The 22,852-nt window shown below is 38.0% G+C and overlaps 1 long non-coding RNA gene across 3 annotated transcripts; it reads right to left on the bottom strand.

Moving 5' to 3' along the window:
- Positions 1-898: 898 nt before the first annotated feature.
- On the bottom strand, positions 899-21,789 carry LOC120477104 (uncharacterized). 3 transcript variants are annotated; one of them, XR_016145621.1, is made up of 6 exons: positions 21,378-21,789; positions 6,978-7,203; positions 4,753-4,777; positions 4,600-4,663; positions 1,195-3,749; positions 899-1,152 (listed from the first exon to the last, which is right to left on the bottom strand). It is a non-coding gene; the product is annotated as an uncharacterized LOC120477104 (long non-coding RNA). The 3 variants fall into 3 exon arrangements; XR_016145622.1 differs by lacking the exon at positions 899-1,152 and having other exon boundaries at positions 1,410-1,424; positions 1,645-3,749; XR_016145623.1 differs by lacking the exon at positions 899-1,152 and having other exon boundaries at positions 2,763-3,746; positions 21,378-21,774.
- Positions 21,790-22,852: the final 1,063 nt, after the last annotated feature.

The following is a 22,852-nucleotide window of genomic DNA, read 5'->3' as shown; positions in this document are numbered from 1 at the left end:
AAAAAAAATATCAAACAACCCCACATGTTGTTTGAGAGGGTTTCAAGAAAGATCCTCCTCACTCCTCCAAAAACAAACTCCAGCATATTCAGGTGTCAGACACGACTGGATCTTCAAACGGCACAGGGTTCTGTGGTCAGATGAGACTAAAAAAAGAGCTTTTTGGCAGTAAGCACACTAGATAGTTTGGTGGACATGAGGATAAAAAGTACCCCATGTGTACAATTTAATAAACCATTGGATCTTTAATGTTGGGGACCTATTTTTCTGCAGGAGGTCCTGGACTTCTTATTCAGATACATGGCATTGTGGATTCTATTAAACATCAACAGATAAAAAAATCAAAACCTAACACCTTCTGCTAGAAATCTTATTATGGGCCATGGTTGGATCTGCCATCTGGACAACGATCCAAGACAAACATCAAAATCAACACAAAAATTTGTTAGGGAGCACAAAATGAAGCTTCTGCCATGACCGTCCCAGAACCCTATAGAAAATGAGTGGTCCGAACTGAAGAGAAGCACAAACATGGATCTGGGAATCTGAAGGATCTGGAGAGTCTGTATGGAGGAATGGTCTCTGATCTCAGGTCAGGTGTTGTGCAAACACATCAGGCATTATAACAGAAAACTCAGAGCAGTTATCTTGGCAAAAAGAGATTGCATTAAATATTGCATATTTAATAAAAGGGTATGAGCAATTGTGGCCAACGTGTTTTGGAGAAAAACATTTATTTTATAATGTGATCCCACGTTACACATTAACAAACATACCTAGCAACCAGTATTAACTTTCACATACAGTTACACATTAACCAACCTACCAGTATTAACTTTCACATGCAGTTACACATTAACCAACCTACCAGTATTAACTTTCACATGCAGTTACACATTAACCAACCTAGCTACCTACCAGTATTAACTTTCACATACAGTTACACATTAACCTACCTACCAGTATTAACTTTCACATACAGTTACACATTAACCAACCTACCAGTATTAACTTTCACATGCAGTTACACATTAACCAACCTACCTACCTACCAGTATTAACTTTCACATACAGTTACACATTAACCAACCTACCTACCTACCAGTATTAACTTTCACATACAGTTACACATTAACCTACCTACCTACCTACCTACAAGTATTAACTTTCACATACAGTTACACATTAACCAACCTACCTACCTACCAGTATTAACTTTCACATACAGTTACACATTAACCTACCTACCTACCTACAAGTATTAACTTTCACATGCAGTTACACATTAACCTACCTACCAGTATTAACTTTCACATACAGTTACACATTTACCTACCTACCAGTATTAACTTTCACATACAGTTACACATTTACCTACCTACAAGTATTAACTTTCACATGCAGTTACACATTAACCTACCTACCTACCAGTATTAACTTTCACATACAGTTACACATTAACCTACCTACCTACCAGTATTAACTTTCACATACAGTTACACATTAACCTACCTACCAGTATAGGTTCACATGCAGTTACACATTAACCTACCTACCAGTATTAACTTTCACATGCAGTTACACATTAACCAACCTACCAGTATTCATTTTCACATACAGTTACACATTAACCTACCTACCTACCTACCTACCTACAAGTATTAACTTTCACATGCAGTTACACATTAACCTACATACCTACCTACAAGTATTAACTTTCACATGCAGTTACACATTAACCTACCTACCTACCTACCTACCTACAAGTATTAACTTTCACATGCAGTTACACATTAACCTACCTACCTACCTACCTACCTACAAGTATTAACTTTCACATACAGTTACACAATAACCTACCTACCTACCTACCTACAAGTATTAACTTTCACATGCAGTTACACATTAACCTACATACCTACCTACAAGTATTAACTTTCACATGCAGTTACACATTGACCTACCTATCAGTATTAACTTTCACATAGTTACACAAACCAACCTATCAGTATTAACTTTCACATAGTTACACATTAACCTACCTACCAGTATTAACTTTCACATACAGTTACACATTAACTTTCCCATAAAGTTACTCATTAACTTTCACATGCAGTTACACATTAACTTTCACATACAGTTACTCATTATCGTTCGCATGCTGTTACTCGTCATTTCACATGCAGGTACTCATCATTTTTCACAGGCAGGTACTCGTAAACTTTCACATGAAGCTACTCGTAAACTTTCGCTTGCAATTACTCAACAGCTTTCTCACGCAGTTACATATCGATTTTCACTGCAGTTACACATTAGCTTTCACATGCAGTTACACATCAACTTTCACAAGCAGTTACTCGTCGCCTTTCGCATGCCCGTTACTCATTAACTTCGCTTGCAAGTTACTCATTAACTTCAGTGCAGTTACTTATCATTTCACATGCAGCTACTCATAAACTTCGCTTACAAATTACTCATCAACTTTCAGATGCAGTTCCACATAAACTTTCTCTGCAGTTACACATAGACTTTCACATGCAGTTACCGGTTAACTTCGCTTGCAGTTACTCATTATCTTTCACATGCTTGCTACTCATCTTTCACATGCAAGTACTCATATCTTTCACATGCAGCTACTCGTTACCTTTCGCATGCAGCTACTGGACATTTTCCGATGCAGTTACATATCGATTTTCACTGCAGTTACACATTAGCTTTCGCATGCAGTTACACATTAACTTTCACTGCAGTTACTCGTTGCCTTTCGCATGCAGCTACTCATTAACTTCGCTTGCAAGTTACTCATTAACTTCACGTACAGCTACTCACCATTTCACTGCAGTTACACGTTAACTTCGCTTGCAAGTTACTCATACTTTCACCTCAAGTTACTCGTACTTTCACCTGCAGTTACACATTAATTATCACACGCAGTTACACATATGACTTTCGCAAGCATTTACTCAACAACTTTCACCAGCAGTTACACATTAACTTCCACTTGCAGCTACTCATAAACTTCATCTGCAGATACTCATCACAGTAACATGCACTTTACTCACCGACTTTCACCTGTAGTTACACATAGACTTTCACTGCAGTTACACATCAACTTCCACAGCAGTTACTAAATAACTTTCACATGCAGTTACACATTAACTTTCACATGCAGTTACTCATTAACTTTCACATGCAGTTACACATTAACTCTCACATACAGTTACTCATTAACTCTCACATGCAGTTACACATTAACTCTCACATGCAGTTACACATTAACTCACATGTAGATACACATTAACTTTCACATGCAGTTACACGGTAACACTTTACAATAAGGTTCGTTAGTTAACATTAGTTAACTACATTAGTTAATATGAACTAATAATGAATAGCACATATACAGCATTTGTTAATCTTTGTTAATGTTATTTTCAACATTTACTAATACTTGATTAAAATCTTGTTAACATTAGTTAATTCACCGTTAACTAACATGAACTAACAATGAACAGCTGTGTTTTCATGAACTAACATTAACAAAGATGAACAAATGCAGTAACAAATGTATTGGTCATGGTTAGTGCACGTTAGTAAATACATTAACTAATGAACCTTATTGTAAAGTGTTACCAGTTACACATTGTCGGTTAAAAACAAGAAAGTGGCTAGTAAAAACGTCGAGTGGCTGGTCGATTTTGAAATCCACAGTGGCCGCCGGTGGACAAAAGAGTTGATTTCCATCCCTGCTTGGTAAATGTCAAGGTGTCATAACAAAGACATCTCAAACAATGTCATATTTGCATTAAAACTTTCATAACTGAGCAAAAGACACTTAATGACAGTTGTCACAAACATGCATAAACCTTCCTTCATATTCATAATACATCATGTTAGTCTTATGCATACCCCTTCAAGTAAAGTGTTACCAAAGAATGACTCTGAGACAGTTCATAAGAGAAACGTGTGCAGGATTCCGTGTTGCAAGAATGCTGTCTTGACGAAGCCTAACTTGCTTCATAAATGTAATATATTTTTTAATATTTAATTTATCAGTCAGAGCAGGAATCAAGGCTACATTTGAATAAACAAAGCCAGCGGAGCGATTATCTCTGTCCATCTTGAGGAATGAAAACGGTTGAACCAAAGAACGTATATTGACAAGAAGTGAACGCTCCATTGCAACACAAGTATTTTGCAGTATTATCTTATATTAATGACCGTTAAAACAAAACTATGTAAACAAAAAAAAAAACACAGCCACTGTTCAAAGTGGCAATTAAAGTTATAGGATAACGGACACAGCGCATCAATGATCATCATGTTTGTAGCATGATCCAGGGGATTAAAACGTACAAAATATATTTCAGGCCTAATGGAGTTGGTAACTAATATAAGTAGTAAATGTGTAAAGTTGCATACAATGGAAATACCATAGACTGTAAAAAAAATGGACAAAGCGTCTGTGACGTCACTCATAGACTTTCTGAAGAACAGGTTTGAGGCTGTTTATGGGGGGTATGGGCGGCGCCATATTAGAAAATCTTGAGAAATACAAAATACAAATGTTCAGAAATACAAATGTTTCAGAAAGGATACAGAGATGCGTCGTGTCAGATCATGGCCAAGACGTCCAATTCCACTCGGCGCAGCCCGTTATCAGCTGTCAATCAAAGTTAACCGCCCTTATTTTTCATACATTTTATATCCAAATACGATCTAAACTAACGAGTCAGAAAAAAATTCACTTACCTCACAGTTGTCAGGCACTCAGAACCTATCGAAAAATACAATAAAAGTCAAACTGTAAACATATGAATTGATGCTGTGAAAACGGACATTTTAATGTGAGGTCTATGGATATTCACCCCCTTTTGGGACCGGCCTCTAGCGGATTTTCGATGTATTGCAGTTTTTCCCACTTCCGGGTAGGCTTCATTTTTCAGATTAGAATTTTGCCGCTTGGGAAACATTAGAAGAAAAAACTACCTCAAAAAACTGTTATCTATGCTGTTGTCCAGTAACTCCAGTTGGAATTTTCACCCCAAAATGGCGGCCGCGCTCCTGAAGCGCCACCTAGAGTTTTGTTTCTTGTTCTTCTAAACTCTTTGGTTGAACTCTGACCAATAAGAGGATCGTTTTATACACGTGGCTTGCATAAACACATTTTGGTACGCTTTGAAATGTTGCCTTGTGAAAGCAAACCGAACGAGTAAAAAATTAAATCCGTGCTTCAGAACAAAGAAAATGACCTACAGGTATGAAAATGCAGCCCTACACTGCAACCTATGGCATGAGTTGGGCTTTGCTAATCAGGTTTTCTGATAATCAAGTCATTTTGTGTGAAAAGACAATGGTCATGAAAACAGTGGACTTCCTTTTGGAAAAAAATACTTTTGGCATTTGGTTGGAGAGACGGTGCTCACAGAAGGCACATGCAAACTTTCTTTCTCAATTGGCTCATTTTGGCTTTCATGGGCTCTATAATAACATTTTCTACCTCATGAATTTCGCTGAATATGAAATGAATATCTTCATAAATGGATATTAAAGGCTTTAGCTGTGCTTTGCCGCTGGAGTATAATAGAAACCCACATTTTGCTTAAGCCGAACAATAACTCCTGGCAAATAAACCGTCGAGGTATAAAACGGTTAATGGTAAAGCGGTAAACATGCGTGGGAGAGAGCAGACCTTGCCTATATCAGAGCAACTCAAAATTTCGACCCAAAAAAAAAACGACAGTGGTACCCCTGTCGTTTTTTTTTTTTCCGGTGCGAAAAAACTAAGTTTCTCCAATCTTCTTGAAACTCTTGATTCTGATAGAGGGCCATGGGACTTAGACCTGAGTGCAAAAATGAAGGCTATAGACCCTTCCAGAGCTGAGATATTGAGATCCCACTTAGCATTTATGCCATTATAAATATCTCAATATTTCAGCTCTGGAAGGGTCTAGAGCCTCCATTTTTGCACTCAGGTCTAAGTCCCATGGCCCTCTATCAGAATCCAGAGTTTCAAGAAGATCAGAGAAACTCAAAATTTCGACTCAAAAAAAAAAAAAAAAACGACAGTGGTACCCCTGTCGTTTTTTTTTTCGGTGCGAAAAAATAAGTTTCTCCAATCTTCTTGAAACTCTGGATTCTGATAGAGGGCCATGGGACTTAGACCTGAGTGCAAAAATGGAGGCTCTAGACCCTTCCAGAGCTGGGATATTGAGATCCCACGTAGCAGTTATGCCATTGGGTTCGTGGACGGTGGAATTATGGGATGGCGCTTGGTGCTACGGACTCAGGGGCCCTAGCTGAGTGCAGTAAAATAGTTATCATGACAGGAACTTTAATTAAAATGTCCAAAAAAAAAAAAAACACTACCGAAATCCCCATTCAATAGATTGCAGGCGGGATTCTGTCCAATTGCAGCTTATTGCATGAAGGCCGGGGTTAGTACATTTAAGAATAGTGGGTTATTGGACAAATAGTGGGTTCGCGGACAGTGGATTCTGGGATGGCGCTTGGTGGTACGGACCCCGGGGTGGTCTCCTGAGTGCGGGAAAATAGTTATCACGACAGAAACTTTAATTAAAATGTCTATCAAAAATACTCCCCCAAATCCCCATTCAATAGCTTGCCGGTGGGATCGCGTCCAATTGCAGCATATTGAATGAACTGCGGAAAATTTTTTTTAAATACAGTGGGTTATTGGACAAATAGTGGGTTTGTGGGACGGGGGCATGGCCCGGGAGTGGTAACGGGACGTTTGGGAAATATAGTGGGTTATTGGACAAATAGTGGGTTCGTGGGGACCGGTCAGTGGGTGGGGGGCCAGTCGCCCTGACGAAGCGGTGGTCGGTTGGAGACCTCCAATTATTCCACGCTCATTCACAGCATCATCAAGCTATGCCTTTGTTTAGAATAAGCGACTTCTAGTGGCGAAACTTACATACTGTGCCTTTAATACAGAATCAAGAATTAACACCAACCTCTTTGTTCTTCAGTATGTTTCATTCTGCAGTGTTCTGGATCTCATGTTCTCAGTGTCCTTCAATAAACTCTGTGTTTGTGTTAGCTCTTCCTGATGGTTTGATGCTCGTCTTCACTTGTAGCTGAGGGGAATATTCCGTTTATTGGTGAACTGCAGTGGGAGGAGCTTCACTGAAGGAGGAGCTTCACTGGAGGAGGAGGAGGAGCATCACTGAAGGAGGAGATCTGACAAAATCAATAAGAAAACACATACTGAGTTTGTTTTTATATTAATTTACACATTTTAAATGTTTATGCCCACCTTTTCTATCTAAAGTAACTTTTAAGTTAATTAATCTCAAAGGTCTGATTTCACAGACAGGGATTGGATTAAGCCAGGAATAGGCCTTTGTTCAATTAGGGCATTTAAGTAGCTTTTGGGCTAGGGGTGTAACGATACCCTCATGTTAGGATTCGATATATATCATAATAGTGAACTCCGAATATCGAATGATATTGCGATACTGCAAGACATATGGTAAAAGGTAAACAAAGAAATTACTGTTGATTAAAATGCTAAATTTGGTATTACATTGGGAGTGGAAATGAAAAGGTTTGGACTTGGTGCTGGGAAACCAATGCACAGGACCACAGACACCGGAATAAAAAGAATTCATGATTCTGAAGCTGAAAATACAGAATTAGATTTAGATTTTATTGGTAACATAGGACATTTGGCATTATCAGGACTGACAAATATCCCCTCATTGCTTTATTATACTCAACATAATACAGTAGTTTAATGTAGTACCACCGACACTAAAACTCTATAAACTTGAATTTTTTTGCATACAGTAATTTTCATTTTGGGTGAACTACACTCAAAACCGATTGTTACTATCCGCGCAACGCCCTGAACACGCACTAAATGTACACTATCTTGAATACCGCATTGGAGCGTATCCCATCATGCATTAGGTGCGGGAACTCACATGCACTGAAATCACAAGATGATGAGGAAAACATTCCACTGTAAGTTAAATGAACTACATTTTACATGTAATTTGGTAGAAAAACACATTGTTAAAGTGTCATTATAATGTTGCAAAGATGAGTATGGTATGTGTATTTTGCACATTTGCATCACTTAATTAAAAGCACCATATTTTTTAATTATGCCTTTTGTTACATTGGGACTACTAACCAGACATTGTTGATTTTAAAATGCAAAGAATTGAAAATTAAAATAAAGCTCTGTAAACACTTGCATTTTTGTGTCACTATAAGTGTGTCCCATTGGGTAATCTAGTCATCACACCTACTTGAACACTTGGGCTAAATGCAGGAAATACCTACATCGTGCAAGTACACAAGTGCAAAGACCGCAAGTGTGGTCCTTTAAAAAACATTACTAATGTGCATCTTGAGACCAAACAATGGCACTGACATTTTGCTGCTAGAAACAGATTGTTACAGACTGTATACTGAAAGAATAAAAGTGGTCTAATGTTAAAATATTATTTCTCAAATGATACAGTAAAATTGCAGGAACATAAAGAATAATCAAACCCATCTTTATCAAACATTGTAATTCGCCGATATCAATAGTTCATTTTCTACAACTATGTTACACATCTAGAAAGGAGCAGATGTCGTTTCTGGTGCAACACATTTTATATTGGGGCTTTGCATGCAATCCTGCAAGACAGATTTAACAGTACACAGACAATCATCAGTGGAGCATCTCAATTTGGTGTGTTATCTGCTCGTCTCTGCATTAACTGCTATATTGTGCGCATTCTCACATTCAGTATGACATTTCATAATTGCTCATTATAACATTCCCTGTTGCTCACTAACCTAAATTAACATTCACTTCAGTTTGCAAATCAAACATGTGAACATACAGTATATCTCGCCCCATATCAAAAATAACAAATAACCCTTGTTAAACTTAATTTGAACCTATACATTTCCCTTTGTCTGTTAAACACTTTCCAAAGTACATACATTCTCTTTCTCAGCATGACTTGTTAACTCTAAATAACACATTACACTTTAACGTTCTCTTATGTCACATTTCACGACTCTTTTATACCATTATCGAGCAAATCACTTCGTTTGAGTTTCCCTTAAAGGGTCATTCCACCTCTGGAAAGATTCATGTGTATTTAAAATGGGTAATTTATGTAGAAGAAATGTGGAATTATTTTTGAATTTAGAGCTTTCTAGACTGAGAAAAGACAGAAAATGTATTTTTGCCTTATGTGGATGAAAAACAACAACTCCCAGAATGCACTTGCTTCGCTGGAGGCCACGCCTATCGGTAAACGCAGAGTAGGTAAACAACAAGTCTAGGCTAGTGAGTCTCCGTGATGCGTCTGCCTGAAAATGCGTTTCGAGATCGCCCAATATTCCCGGGATTCGGCTTTTGCGTTGTACAGTCGTCATTCACCATGTTTACTGTGGCGAGCGGGACAAGTGAGAGCTGTGTGGAGAACGACGCGAGGCCGGTGGCGTGATTACCGATGAGCGGCAACTGAGACGTAAGTTACTGGTCTTGTATCGCTCACGGAGGAGCGGGAATTTTCTTAGCAATGTTAAAACCCACATCAACCGATCACTTGTTTAGCGTTCATGTAAACACTACATTCAGATTCAGCAATCAGAATGAATTCAGTTAGATTAAAACAAAAGCTGTAACTACAGAAAGCAAAAGCTGAATCCCGGACATCGATGGCCGGACATATCCGGGAAAAAGAGGATGGTAACACCTAAAGCTATAACTCAGCTTTCTCCACAGGACAACAGCCTGCTAGCTTAGCTTCCAAAAAAGATGTGTAATGCCAATCCTACATAATGCATCCGTCTGCGTATTCAGTACCTTCGTCCATATTTTCAAAACATTTCTGCGGTGAAATCAGACGCACTGGCACTGATCTGTGATAGGTCTGTTAGCACATTAGGTCCAACCCCCTATGGGTGGGTTTGAAAGGGTGAGATCTTGTGCTTGTAGTTTTTCCAGAAATCCCCCTCTCTTATACTTCCTCCTACTATGACATAAAATGACGAATTTTGCGCCTTTGTAGGAGGAAGTGAAAAAGGTCAATAGCAGATTTCTCTCGTCTCAGGGGAAAATGAGAAAGTGTTGCACGACCATTCAATAGTATAGAGGGGTTTCACCGACGTCACGTTCTGGGCGGTAACCCGGATGTGCGGCCATTTTGGAGGTACTCGGTGTAAACAACTGAATGGAGCACAATGGAGTATTGTGCGCTTTGGATACTTTAAGTGAATTATAGCCATGTCTAAACAACTGAAAAGATCACCAAAACGCGTCCAAGATGCAAAGGCATATAGGGAAGGACTTGGGCCACAAGAAAAGGCGCGATATTTTGAGAAATTACGATTTCTTGGCGGTGCAGATCCCTACGAGTTAGCTCCCTCTTCTTAGATCCATGACAACCCGGTGATTCTTCCTTCAGTTGCATATCCTGATATATTGAATTGTGCACCTTTTCTGTAATTGTGAAATGTTCTTTAAATATTTTTGGCATTTGTTTTTTAGTTGGTGATATTTTTGTAAAGCTATTTTGACAAATAAAAGTTATACTCAAGTTACATACAAAATTGTGTTTACAGTTAGTGTATTGCACTATATTACACTGTATAATTTATAGTAGTGTAAAGTGTATAAGTGTCCTGATAAAAGTCTTTTTTCTTTAATAAATCTGTGTTCTGTTGTGCTTTGCCAACCACAAGCGCATCCTTTCCTCTGATAACTTCTGGCATTCCTCTCCTTGGTTTTTAATAAATTTTGGAAGTCGATAATATTCCAAATGTTTTTCTCGGTTTTTCCTATTGGTACAACCTGAAACACGGCAATAATTAAACATTTTCCTTGACGACGTTCGAGATATAGCTCAGTGCCTATTCTTGCGGTCGGCGTTACGTCACTAATCATGTGACCTGCATAGCAACCGGCCACGAAGGGTAAAACAAACCGAAGTCAATGCCCGAGGCAAATCAAAAAGGTATCTATTCACAGAAGTTTTGCTGTGGATTATGTCAGTTATGGATACTAACGGACTACTTTGTATTAATAATGAATGATATCTGTGTATGCGGATGTATGTCGGTGGTGAGAAGTGAATAATAAAACACTAATGTAAAAGGCTTTGTGACTTGCTAACGTTACATGTCTGTGAAAGGCGCTAGCAGCTAGCTATATGAATTTATATCTTCTTCATCTGTTATTACATAATGTCGTATCAATATAGACAGTCTCCTAGCGCCTGCATTGACCAGGTACCACAGAAAGCTGTCGCTTGTAGGTTTAACATTACAATCTTGTCCCTATCGGCATCCAGCTGAGTCTTGGTAGGCCTACAACAACCCAAAAGCATGGCCCACCTCATCAAATCCCCTGAACACCATGTGTACATACCATGTGTCCTACACTTGCAGTCATGTTTAAATACCAATCAAGCATCGATTACATATTAACTATGTTATCGATTTTTTTATTCATTAAAAAAACTGTTCATTCAAAAGCACTGTGTTACAAAGTGGCGTTGCTGTAATGAGCTCAGTCTGTCAGTGGCACAACTTGTAGCTACAATGTCAGTGAGGGACACAGTTTATTAAAAAAAGCCAAAAAAGGCTAACACAAAAATACTAGTGCATTTCATTGTTGCTTATCGGTGTAGAGCTGCCGACCATTATGCATAGCAATGTCATAACATAGCAGAAAATTGAGTGGCCATCCCTGCAGTGGTATTAATTTGTTATTCTTTGATTTGTCTCTCAATTTGTCCATTCATTTGAGATTACATTTCTATTTAGATTCATTTTAGACGCGTATTTATCTCCCGCTTTCGTGTAGCTTAATGGCGGGGGCTTGTTTGTTTTACCCTTCGCCGTGTTGCTATGCGCGCACAGGAGTAAAAGTCCCGGATGTCCGACCTTGAGAATGCTTATTGTGATGCGGAGTGCCTCCAAAATGGCCGACTTCCGGTTTGATGACGCGTCGTGAAACCACTGGGTTTCTACAATGGAAAGATTAATGAACACACATGGACTAAAAGGGTCAATGTTCCAAGATGGCACTCTGAGCAGTCACGTTTTGAGGAGCTCCGTAAACTCGACTGTTATTCTGGATGTAATACAGTAAGAAATGACTTTGAACTCATAATTTGTACCAGATCATATTTAACTAACGTTAGTTGTTGCATTGGCTGTCAAAATGGGGAAATCCGAGAAAAGAAAAAGTAAGAATGGATCTCAAGCCGCTGCTAATGGTAGCAAAACGGTTAATGAGACTCAAGCCCGCCAAGAACTTCTGATGGACAACATGCATGACTACTTGAATCACGACACTGTCTCCGCAGAATTCATGCTGTGTGAAGAAATTCCCTGTTTTCCAGAAACCCCATGTAAATCCCCTGCCATAAAACAACGCAAGACCGAGAGTGCTGACACAACTGCCATCCTTTCGCAACTCGGAGAACTTTCGAGGCTAATTAACAATCGGTCGGATGCTTTGGAAAAGATGGTTGGGGAAAACTCACGCGTTATCGCCAGTATGAAAGAATCGATTAATGAAAATACCAGGCAGATCTCTGGAATTAAAGATGTTATTGATTTCACGAGTGCCGAAGTAAAAGATTTGAAAATCAAAATCGGTGCGACTGAGTCATTAGCCAAAAGAGTCGAGTCTAACTCACAGGAACAGGAGAAACGGCTTCTGCATCTTGAGGCTTACTCACGTCGATGGAGTCTCAGAGTTCATGGGGTTCCTGAAAGTGAACGAGAAGATGTCCGTAATAAGATCATCGACGTTTGCCAGCACCTTCTGCCAGATGCGAAAGACAAACTCCCGGATGCCGTGGACACCGTTCATCGCCTGGGTCACAAACGGTCGAACGACAGCAAGCCCAGAGGAATCATCGTCCAGTTTGCCTCCCGGTTTCAACGCGATGCGATCTGGCGTGCCGCTAAAGATTCAACTTTTCTAAAAAACAACAACCTGAAAATTTCCGAGGATTTGTCTCCAGCGGATAGAGAGCGAAGAAACAAGCTATGGCCCGTTGTGGAAAAGGCGAGAAAAGAGAACAAGCGAGCTCACTTTGTCGGCGGAAGAGCTTTTGTAGAGGGATCTGAAATATTCCCTCCAGACTAATGGGTCTCTCGTTTATCCTTGTTGTCTTTTGACTTTAATATTGCCTCCATCCTCTTGACTGGTTGACTTCGATGTTCTGAACCATCACCTGTCTGCAGCTCTTCCAGGATAGATTCATCTGGCGGTACTACAACTTTATTTTTGTAAGTAGTGTTAATTTCGTTAATGAAAACTAAACGAAAATATTTTCGTCAACGCACATTTTTCACCGAACGAAAACTAGACGAGACGAGACTAAAATCCCCACTAATAAACAATAACTGGGACTAAATCAGAAATAATTTTCGTAGACTAATAAAGACGAGACGAAAATGCAGTTCGGTAAATAAAGACTGGGCTAAAATCTATGGACATTTTAGTTCACGAACAAAGACGAGACGAAAATTACATATTATTATATGATATGGTTTTATCAAATCCTGTCTCCTCCTCCGCCTCCTCCTCGTCAGTTCTTCCGCCACACACACCCACGTTCAAACCTGGAGCGGGCGGGCACAGTCAGAGTAGCCTACACAACACATGGAGCAGACAGGAGCTGGATTCATGGTGAGGCGGCGGCGACAGGTTAAAAGTAAAACATGCTTTGCACGGGGCTCGGGAGAAAGAAGAGACGTGATATATGGACACATTTTGTTACAATGATAAACTAACTAATGATGGCTAACTTTCATAGCATTTAGTATCCAGGCTGGCTATGTTGCGTTAGCTTCTTAGCACGTAGCGACCGTAGCCACTTGTTGATAGAATTGTATGTGAAGTTAAATTTATGCTAACTTAGTTATACTGGCCGGGCAACTATAGTTTCAGTTACATTTGATTAAAGCAGACAGACGCTTTAAAAAGATTAGTTAAAAAGATTTTATACGTTCTAGCAAGCTATGCCTTGTTTCACCTTAAATACTGTACCTTTATATACCATGTGAACTAGCTGGCAGGAAAGCACTTTTGTTGTATCAGTTGGAGTTTTTTTTTTTTTTCACAACATTGACCTCAAATCTATTTATTTTATTATTCTATGTGAACTAGCTTTAAACAGCCAGCACTTGTGTTAAGTTCATAATACACTTTATTTTATTTATTTGTTTCCTTTGTCAGGTGTATTTTATTTGTTTTAATGCAAGCATTTGTGTTTGTGTCTTTGAACCTTAACAATGTTCAAAATAAATATGCAAATATTGTCAGAACATCTTCCATGTCTGCATGTGTTCCTTAAAATTGTGTTTTTTTATCAAAAAGATGAGAGAAAATGTTGAAATGTGAAATTAATTTTAGGAAATGTTAAATATTATCTGCTGACAAAAAAGTAAAAGGTTAAAATGATGTCCTGACTAAAACTAGACTAAAATGTTGACAGTTTTTTTTTTTGACTAAAACTAAACGAATAAAATTATGTTTTCTTGGACTAAAATAAAGACTAAAATGCTCGACTTATAGTCGACTAAAACTAGACTAAATAAAAATGGGATGATGTCGACTAAATGTGATAAAAACTAACAAGCGATGCTGAAACTGGACTAAAACTGAAACTAAATTTAAAAATGGCTGGTAAAATTAACACTATTTGTAAGACATTTAAAATGCTGCCTTCTCACGTGAGTTAAATAGTTCTATTTTAGGACGCGTTACAGTTTTGTATATGTATATGTTTATACACATGTATATCTATATATTCTGTTTCAGACATTTGTGTTGTCTGGCCTGTATAATACAGTTTAGTCTCATAATGACATAATCGATCTGGTACTATGCATGTATTTTCTAAACGTAATTTAAAATATTACCTAGTTGGAATTCCATACTGTATTTCAATATCTTCATATTATTTGAGTTGCGGTTCTCATCATAATGCTCATCTCTTTGACCGTTTAAAGTTCTTTACAAGTTACTTGTTTCGCTTAGGTATATTCAGTTTTGTTCGTTTTTTTTTCTCTTCTATTTTCTTTCTTTTATTTCATGTCTTTATCTGTTGTTTCTTTAAATGCTAGAGGGCTAAGAAATCCTATTAAGCGTAAGGCTGTTTTCTTATATCTCAAACAATTCAAATCAGATTTTTGTTTCCTCCAAGAATGTCACTCAACTGTAGAGGATTGTAATTTTTGGAGGTCTCAATGGGGTCTAGACATATGGATGGCTCATGGTACGACACATTCAGCCGGTGTGTGCATCTTAAAAAATCAGTTTAAAGGGAAGGTGTTACTTAATGTGAGTGATATAGATGGGCGTTATATCCGTCTCGTCACTGAAATTTCAAACTTGACATGTATTCTAGTTTGTGTTTATGGCTATAACCAGCAGAAAGAAAACGAAAACTTTATTAGTCGTTTAGAGGAACTTGTGTTAACATTATTAACTAAATATCCAAATTCCATGCTTATTTTTGGCGGAGATTTTAATGTTGCCATAGATGGCAGCTTAGACAGATGGCCTCCAAAACTCCCTGACAATACTAGTTTATACTTGAAAACGTTTATGCAAAGATTTTCCTTGATCGATAGTTGGAGAGTGTTACATCCCTCTCAAAAGATGTTCACATGGAGTAATAACTCTCAGTCTTCCCAGTCCCGAATTGACATGTGGCTTATCTCTAAAGAATTATGCAATACCTCTTCTGACATTTTGCCATCGCCATTTTCTGACCACAAAAGTATCTTCATTCGTACCCATTTTCTTGCATCTGATAATGTGCCCAGATTCTCTTCTTACTGGAAACTTAACAACTCCATTTTATCTTATAGTGAAGTAGAAAATGAATAATAGTTCTAATAATAGAACTAGAATAGTAATTAATAAGATAATTCACAAAAATTGGAATAAAGCAAGAGAGGAAAACAGTTACAGCAACAACTGGGAATTTGCTAAATATGAAATTGGCATATATCTTAGGAAATTTTGTACTAATTTGGCAAAAAAGAAAAAAATTGATGAAGACTCAGTTATATGCAAAATCACCAATCTCCTCTCTAAAAATGTGGAGGATTTACTTGACTGTGAAAAAGCAGAATTGGTTGAATTACAGTGCAAATTAGACAACATATATAAACATAAAGCTGAAGGGGCATTTATCAGATCGCGCAGAAAATGGATTGAAGAGGGTGAGCAAAACTCTGCATATTTTTTCAGATTGGAAAGACAGCAAGCTAAAAACAACCAAATTCAAAAACTAATGATCAATGGTAATATTAGTGATGACCCTAAAAATATCGCAAATTTCTGTGCCAAATTTTACAGTGATTTGTATACTTCTAAATTTTCCCAACAAAATATGGATGATTTCTTTAAATCATTACCTAATATAAACCAGTTAAGTGAGTTAGACAAACACTTTTGTGACGCCCCTCTCACATTGAAGGAAATAGAGGAAGCTATTAACTGTTTAAAAGGCAACAAATCTCCCGGAACAGACGGACTCAGCTCAGAATTTTACAAGCTATTTAATCATAGTATAGCACCTTTTTTATTGAAGATGTATAAGGAAAGTATAGAAAATGTATTACTTCCAGCCACATTATGTCAAGGATTAATAACGCTTATACCATAATCAAACAAAGATCCCCTCCTAATAGACAACTGGCGTCCAATTACACTATTAAATAATGATTATAAAATAATTGCTGCAGTCCTAGCAAAAAGACTCAAATGTGTTTTGAACTCTATAATTGACGAAACGCAATCAGGATTTATGCAAAAAAGGCACATTTCTAATAATATACGGCTAGTACTAGATATGATAGACTACTCAGAATTAATTGACAATGATGGCTTCGTTTTCTTTTTAGATTATTATAAAGCCTTTGACACATTAGAACACGCATTTTTATTTCAGGCTCTTCGAGAAATTGGCTTTGGTGACTCCTTTTGCAGAATGATCCGAATGCTTTACGTTAACGGAAACAGCTCAATTAAGTTAAGTTATGGTACTTCACCTAGATTTTTTTTAAAACGAGGGGTTAGGCAAGGATGTCCAGTTTCCCCTTACCTTTTCCTAATTGCAACACAATTCCTTAGTGTACATGTCAATAGTAGTTCTTTAAAGGGTATCACAATTGGTAACACTACAATAAAAATGAGTCAGTTAGCAGATGATACAGCTTTATTCTTGAATGATTCTTCACAGGTTCCAATGGCTCTGAGTATTCTTCAGTCCTTCTCTAAAGCTTCTGGATTAAATTTAAATTTTAATAAATGTGAATTGCTTCCCATTAAAAACTGCTCTCTTACCTCCATTGAGAATATTTCTGTTAAAAATAGTGTAACATATCTAGGTATACAAATTACTAAAGATGAATGTAGATGTCCAGCAAACTTCAAACCTATTATTTCTAAGACTCAAAAAAGATGCAATAGCTGGCTACAGAGGGATCTGTCCTTAAAGGGCAGAACACTGCTCACTAAGGCAGAGGGTCTGTCCCGTTTGGTCTATGCAGCTCAGTCTCTCTTTGTGGATAAGCCCACTTCTAAATTAATTAATGAGGTTTTAAGAAAATTCTTATGGAAAAATAAGCCACATTATGTGAGAAAATCAGTCATTCTAAACTCTTATAATAATGGTGGTCTGAATTTTATTGACTTTGACTCCCTCAACAATACCTTTAAAATTAATTGGCTGAATCAGTACCTAACCAATCCTTCTTCGATTTGGAATGTTTTTCCTCAACTTGTTTTCTCACAACTTGGTGGCATTAATTTTCTGTTAATGTGTAATTATGATATCTCCAAACTCCCTATCAAACTATCCAATTTTCATCGTCAGGCTCTTTTAGCTTGGGCTCTTATTTATAAACATAACTTTTCGCCACAAAGATGTTATATTTGGAACAATAAGAACATCTTGTTCAAGAATAAATCCCTGTTTTTTGACAGTTGGTTCAATAATGGTTTATTTTTAGTAGAGCAGTTGTTTGATAAGCAAGGTCTTTTGTTCAGATATGCAGAATTTCTCTCCGAATATCAAATACCAATAACCCCAAAAGAATTTGCTACAGTAATGGGCGCTATTCCCTCTGGTTTATGTATGCTTTTTAAAAACTGTAATCACTCCTCCGCAGTATCTACTGCACCCTTTCCTTAACCCTGTGATACTCCTATTGGTCAAATCTGTTTCTTCGAGTCGAAAGCAAAAAACTATAAAATAAGATCTTTATTTGTCAAGGATTTGATTTCTGTCCCACCAGTTATTTCCTTTTGGAATAATTTGTTTGTTAACCTTAATTGGAAAAAAATCTGGTCTTTACAGCAGAAATTCTTTCTCACAAATAAAGTGAAAGAAATTTCCTTCAAGCTCATACACAGGTTCTACCCTGTTAAGACTTTTATACAAAGATTTAAATCAGACATTGAGCTAACATGCTCTTTTTGCTTGAAGTCTGATGAAACAGTGGTTCACTTATTTTGGTCATGTCACTACACTCAGAAGTTTTGGAAGGATATTGATATATTTATCAAGTGTAAGATTTGGCCAGGCTTTTCAATACAGATGAGAAACATTTTATTTGGATATTTTGACTCAGAACCCAAACATGCAAATATCTGTTTTGTTATTAATTTAATTCTTTTCTTAAGCAAATTTTACATTCACAAATGCAAATTTTCAAACTGTAAACCTTTTTTCTCTGTCTTCTTAAAAGAGATAGAAAATTATTTAAGTGTGATTTCAACATCTACTAATACGAAAGCCATAAGGACTATTAGAATCTGCACTGCCTTTAATCTCTTCATGTGAAACCTTTTAGTGATTTTATTGCCCTACTCTTTTTTTATTATTTTATTTTATTTATTTTTGTTATTGTCCTTTATTGTTTTGATTGATATTATGTGATGTATGCTTTCTCCTTTGTATTGTGTTTTATTATGTATCCTGTTCTCAGCATTAATAAAAAAAAAGATCTCTCGGGAAAAAAAAAATGGAAAGATTAATGCAAATGGGTGGAGTTGCCCTTTAACTCTAATGTCCCCGCTGCATGCTTGCGCAAAATGGCGGACACCCGCGAACTCCACGTGTGTTACTGAACTCGCGTCACTTAAACTATTATTTTACCCATCAATATCACACAACCTCTAAATAACAGTACTGTGCATACTGTCTTTCTATCTCCATTGCATAATACCAATTATCGTTTCACATACGAAGTTTCATTGCCGCATTGTTTAAGGTTTTGAGTAATTGTTATAGCAGCATACAGCGCATCTTTTTGAAATTCCGATCGGCTCGAACAGAAACCCGCTAGGCATACTGCAATATATTCAAGCACTTCAAGAAATATATTTACTTTGAACCGTGATACAGGTGATGCTAAACAGCTAACATTCCAATGCCGACCGGCAGCATTAGCAAGTTTTCAGACTGATAAAAAGCTATTTATGTAACACGTCACACCATATAAGAGTACAAATAAATGTTTACCTGCTCAACAAAAAGTCAGCAGTGTCAGCATCGGTATTCAGTCCCAGATCTCGCTGAAGTTTCCTCCATCGGTCAATGGTGAACCCTATATTTATCCTACTCAACTTTCGGCGTTCTTCACATTTTCTTTTCGTCTCTGCTTTTTCCTCAAACGACTTTCTCTTCCGTCCTAACTTTCTTGTAGGGGCAAGCAGGGGACGCTTGCTGATGTATTTTTCGTTGTTATCCATTGCTGTCTGATGTGCTACTTAGCTAGCTACCATGTGCGGTCACCTGCTAACGTGCGCGATTCTCATGACGCAGAAGGGGGGCGCGGTCGGGCGTGGTTGGGCGCGGTCGGGGTGGAGACGCGAGCTCCCGGAGTTTCAAATGTAGCTGGTGATTGGATGAGAGCAGTTGACCAATGTAGCTTTGCGCTCGCAAAGCTTCCATTGGTCATCTTTTATGTGGCTTTACAGCCAATAGAGTGAATGGATTTTTTTCGTTCTTTTTTCTATTTATATTGTTAGGATTATACTATATAACCATAAACAGCATCTAAACGAGGATATTAATAATGAACAATCTTTGAACAGGGTTCTCAAGTTGGAGCAAAAGCTTGGAGTGAGATCACATGCGGTTAGGGGAGGAGCCATAATGAAGCCCCGCCCACCCATCCCCGCCCCCAATTTTACCCATTGTTCATAATTAACCAGAACAAATTGAAATTATAACAATTAGTAAATCTGATAAATGACAGAGCAATTCGTCACATCAAATATACTCTTTAATGCAGTATTACAAATATAGCTAACCAAAAATATAACAAATTGCTCCAAACAGTTTCAAACAAATCTTTAAAAATTGCATTTTGAATGCGTCTTCTAGACGAATGATTTATTGTGTGGTGGGACATTGAGAAGAAATTGACAGATTAGAGTGCACCACCTCTTCCACTGTCTCCTCCTCTAATCTGGCAACCTTTTTAGGGGGCTTACCCTTTGGTGCCCAAAATGACAAAATATCTTTCTGCTTTTTTCCTGACATCTTTGAAAAATACAAATGCAACATTATGACAATGATTAAATATTACCCAGAGCAATCTGCTGTAATACATCCTTAATGTAACTAGAAAGACTATTAATATTACAGTATAATATAATTTAAAATAAAATCAGTAAATCTTCATTCCTTTCCATACCCACTAACATTTCTCTTAGTTTCAGATAACGTAAGATAGCCAAACTGAGCCTGGTTGCAAAGTAGTTGTAGAGTTTTTGACTGCATCAATAATAATGTAGGCTACGATGGGCTATATATTAAATGTTCTAGCCTAAAAATGTTAGACGAGCTTCTTCCAATTTACCTTCTTCTCCATCACGACACATGTTTTCGCGCGATGTTGTTGGTTACCTAGTAACGAACGTACGGTGGCCGAGGATGTTCCGTCCATTTCCGTGTGTTCGCGCTACTGAATGATGTTCCGTCCATTTCCGGAACATCCTCGGCCACCATACGTTCAGTGGTGCACGCAGCGCGCGTATATGTTGCCTAGTAACGAACGCAATCTGGCGGATATACGCGCTGGCGGCAGGAAACTTTACTTTGTTTGCCTGCGCCTCGTATACAACGTTAGAAAGCTTTCAGCCAGGACAACATTGCCTTTTCAGCGTGAGAAATACATAGTGTGGCGTGTGAGCGTGTGAACCGGTCGAAATGCGTGTGTCTCACGGTCAATGCGTGAGACTTGAGAACCCTGCTTTGAAATCGTATAGCTTTAACATAAATCCTAAATACTCAAATACTAAACATCACTGTTCGTGGACCCATTTGACTTATAATAAACACAAGTAATCTTACCTGCAAAAAAGATATAACAGTAGCAACACAGTCAATCATCAGTGGAGCATCTCCGCTAGTTGCACGTGGCCGCCATTTTGGATTTCTGATCCGTGAGTGTGTGCGGTCGGACACTTCCGGTTTCGCTTACCACAGGACTCATCTCTTCACCACGCCGGAGAAAGACGAAAATGATCTCTTATATAGTTGTTTATAGAATCAACTATATCATTTAAAATACTACTGGGATATATATTACAATGGGCAATATGACATTCTTCTCTTAGATGAAAACAATTAGAGTTATATTAAACAATATCCTCCCAGCTAACACAGTACGTTGTGACGACGTCGTCAGTAAGTCGTCATTTGGTCAGTGTGACATTACTTTATGGCAACGTTGTGAGGACGTCGTAGTAAAGTTCCATTTTTTAAGATCTTTGCTAACGTTCCAGAAACGTTGTGGGTACGTCCTCAAAAGAGGTCGCTAGTTTATCCCATGGAAAACGTTGTAGAGACGTGGTCAACTGGTCACCAGATAATTTTATCAAATCTTTGATGAATTAAAATTACATTTCTCATATAGTATCCAAATGGCATTTAGTATTACTAGGACTTGTAACGCGATTTTCTGGAAAGTTATCTGGAGACCAGTTGACCACGTCTCTACAACGTTCTCCATAGGATAAAGTAGCGACATCTTTTGAGGACGTGCCCACAACGTTTCTGGAACGTTAGCAAAGATCTTAAAAAATGGAACTTTACCACGACGTCCTCACAACCTGTCCTGTCCTAATGACTAAATAAAACAATGCAACTGCACAAACAGGCTTTAAAAGTTTTATTAAAGATGAACTGAACTGAAAAAAATCGACGATGAAAACGTGTTGTTTATGACAATTAAAAGTAAATTACACTAAACATTTTAATAAAAAATATTAATATAGCTTTTTATAAGCAACGCAAAATTGCGCTTGTTAGCGCTGGCAATTTCGATGACGTCACTGGCATGGTAGGACCCGCGGAGCACCATAAACAACAGCTGCAGGTCCTATATACACGGACGAAAATGAGCACTTTTAACGGCATGGATTACGCATTTGAGCCCGCGAGGGACATGCCGGTGGTGTCTGACTACCACCACATGGAGGACGATCAGTTTTAGGCTTCACTTACAGTACAGGATCGTTTGGGGAGAAGTGATTGTGGGCGCGAGCGCTGTGGAGTATGCATACTGCACAGGAGTCGATCTGTTGCAGAGAGGTCATCCTGGAACATTTATTGATCGGCGAAAAATGCATCACCATGCACCGTTCATTTCGGATGCTGTTCGGTGAGAGAAACGTGTTGGAGGAGGCTACGCTGTCTATGGATGTCCGAGCTGAGACGCGAGCGCCCCATCAGTAGCAGGATATTTTACGAATAGGCGACTAGGCTGGGCTAACTTGTTATACTTTTCTCAGACTGTTTAGATTAACAGCGTACTGGCAGTTCAC

Source organism: Pimephales promelas, chromosome 2, assembly GCF_988280905.1.
Source record: "Pimephales promelas chromosome 2, fPimPro1.hap1.1, whole genome shotgun sequence".
Lineage (NCBI taxonomy): Eukaryota > Metazoa > Chordata > Actinopteri > Cypriniformes > Leuciscidae > Pimephales > Pimephales promelas.
The sequence above is the reverse complement of the archived record's forward strand: the minus strand, read 5'-3'. Positions and strand labels throughout refer to the sequence as shown.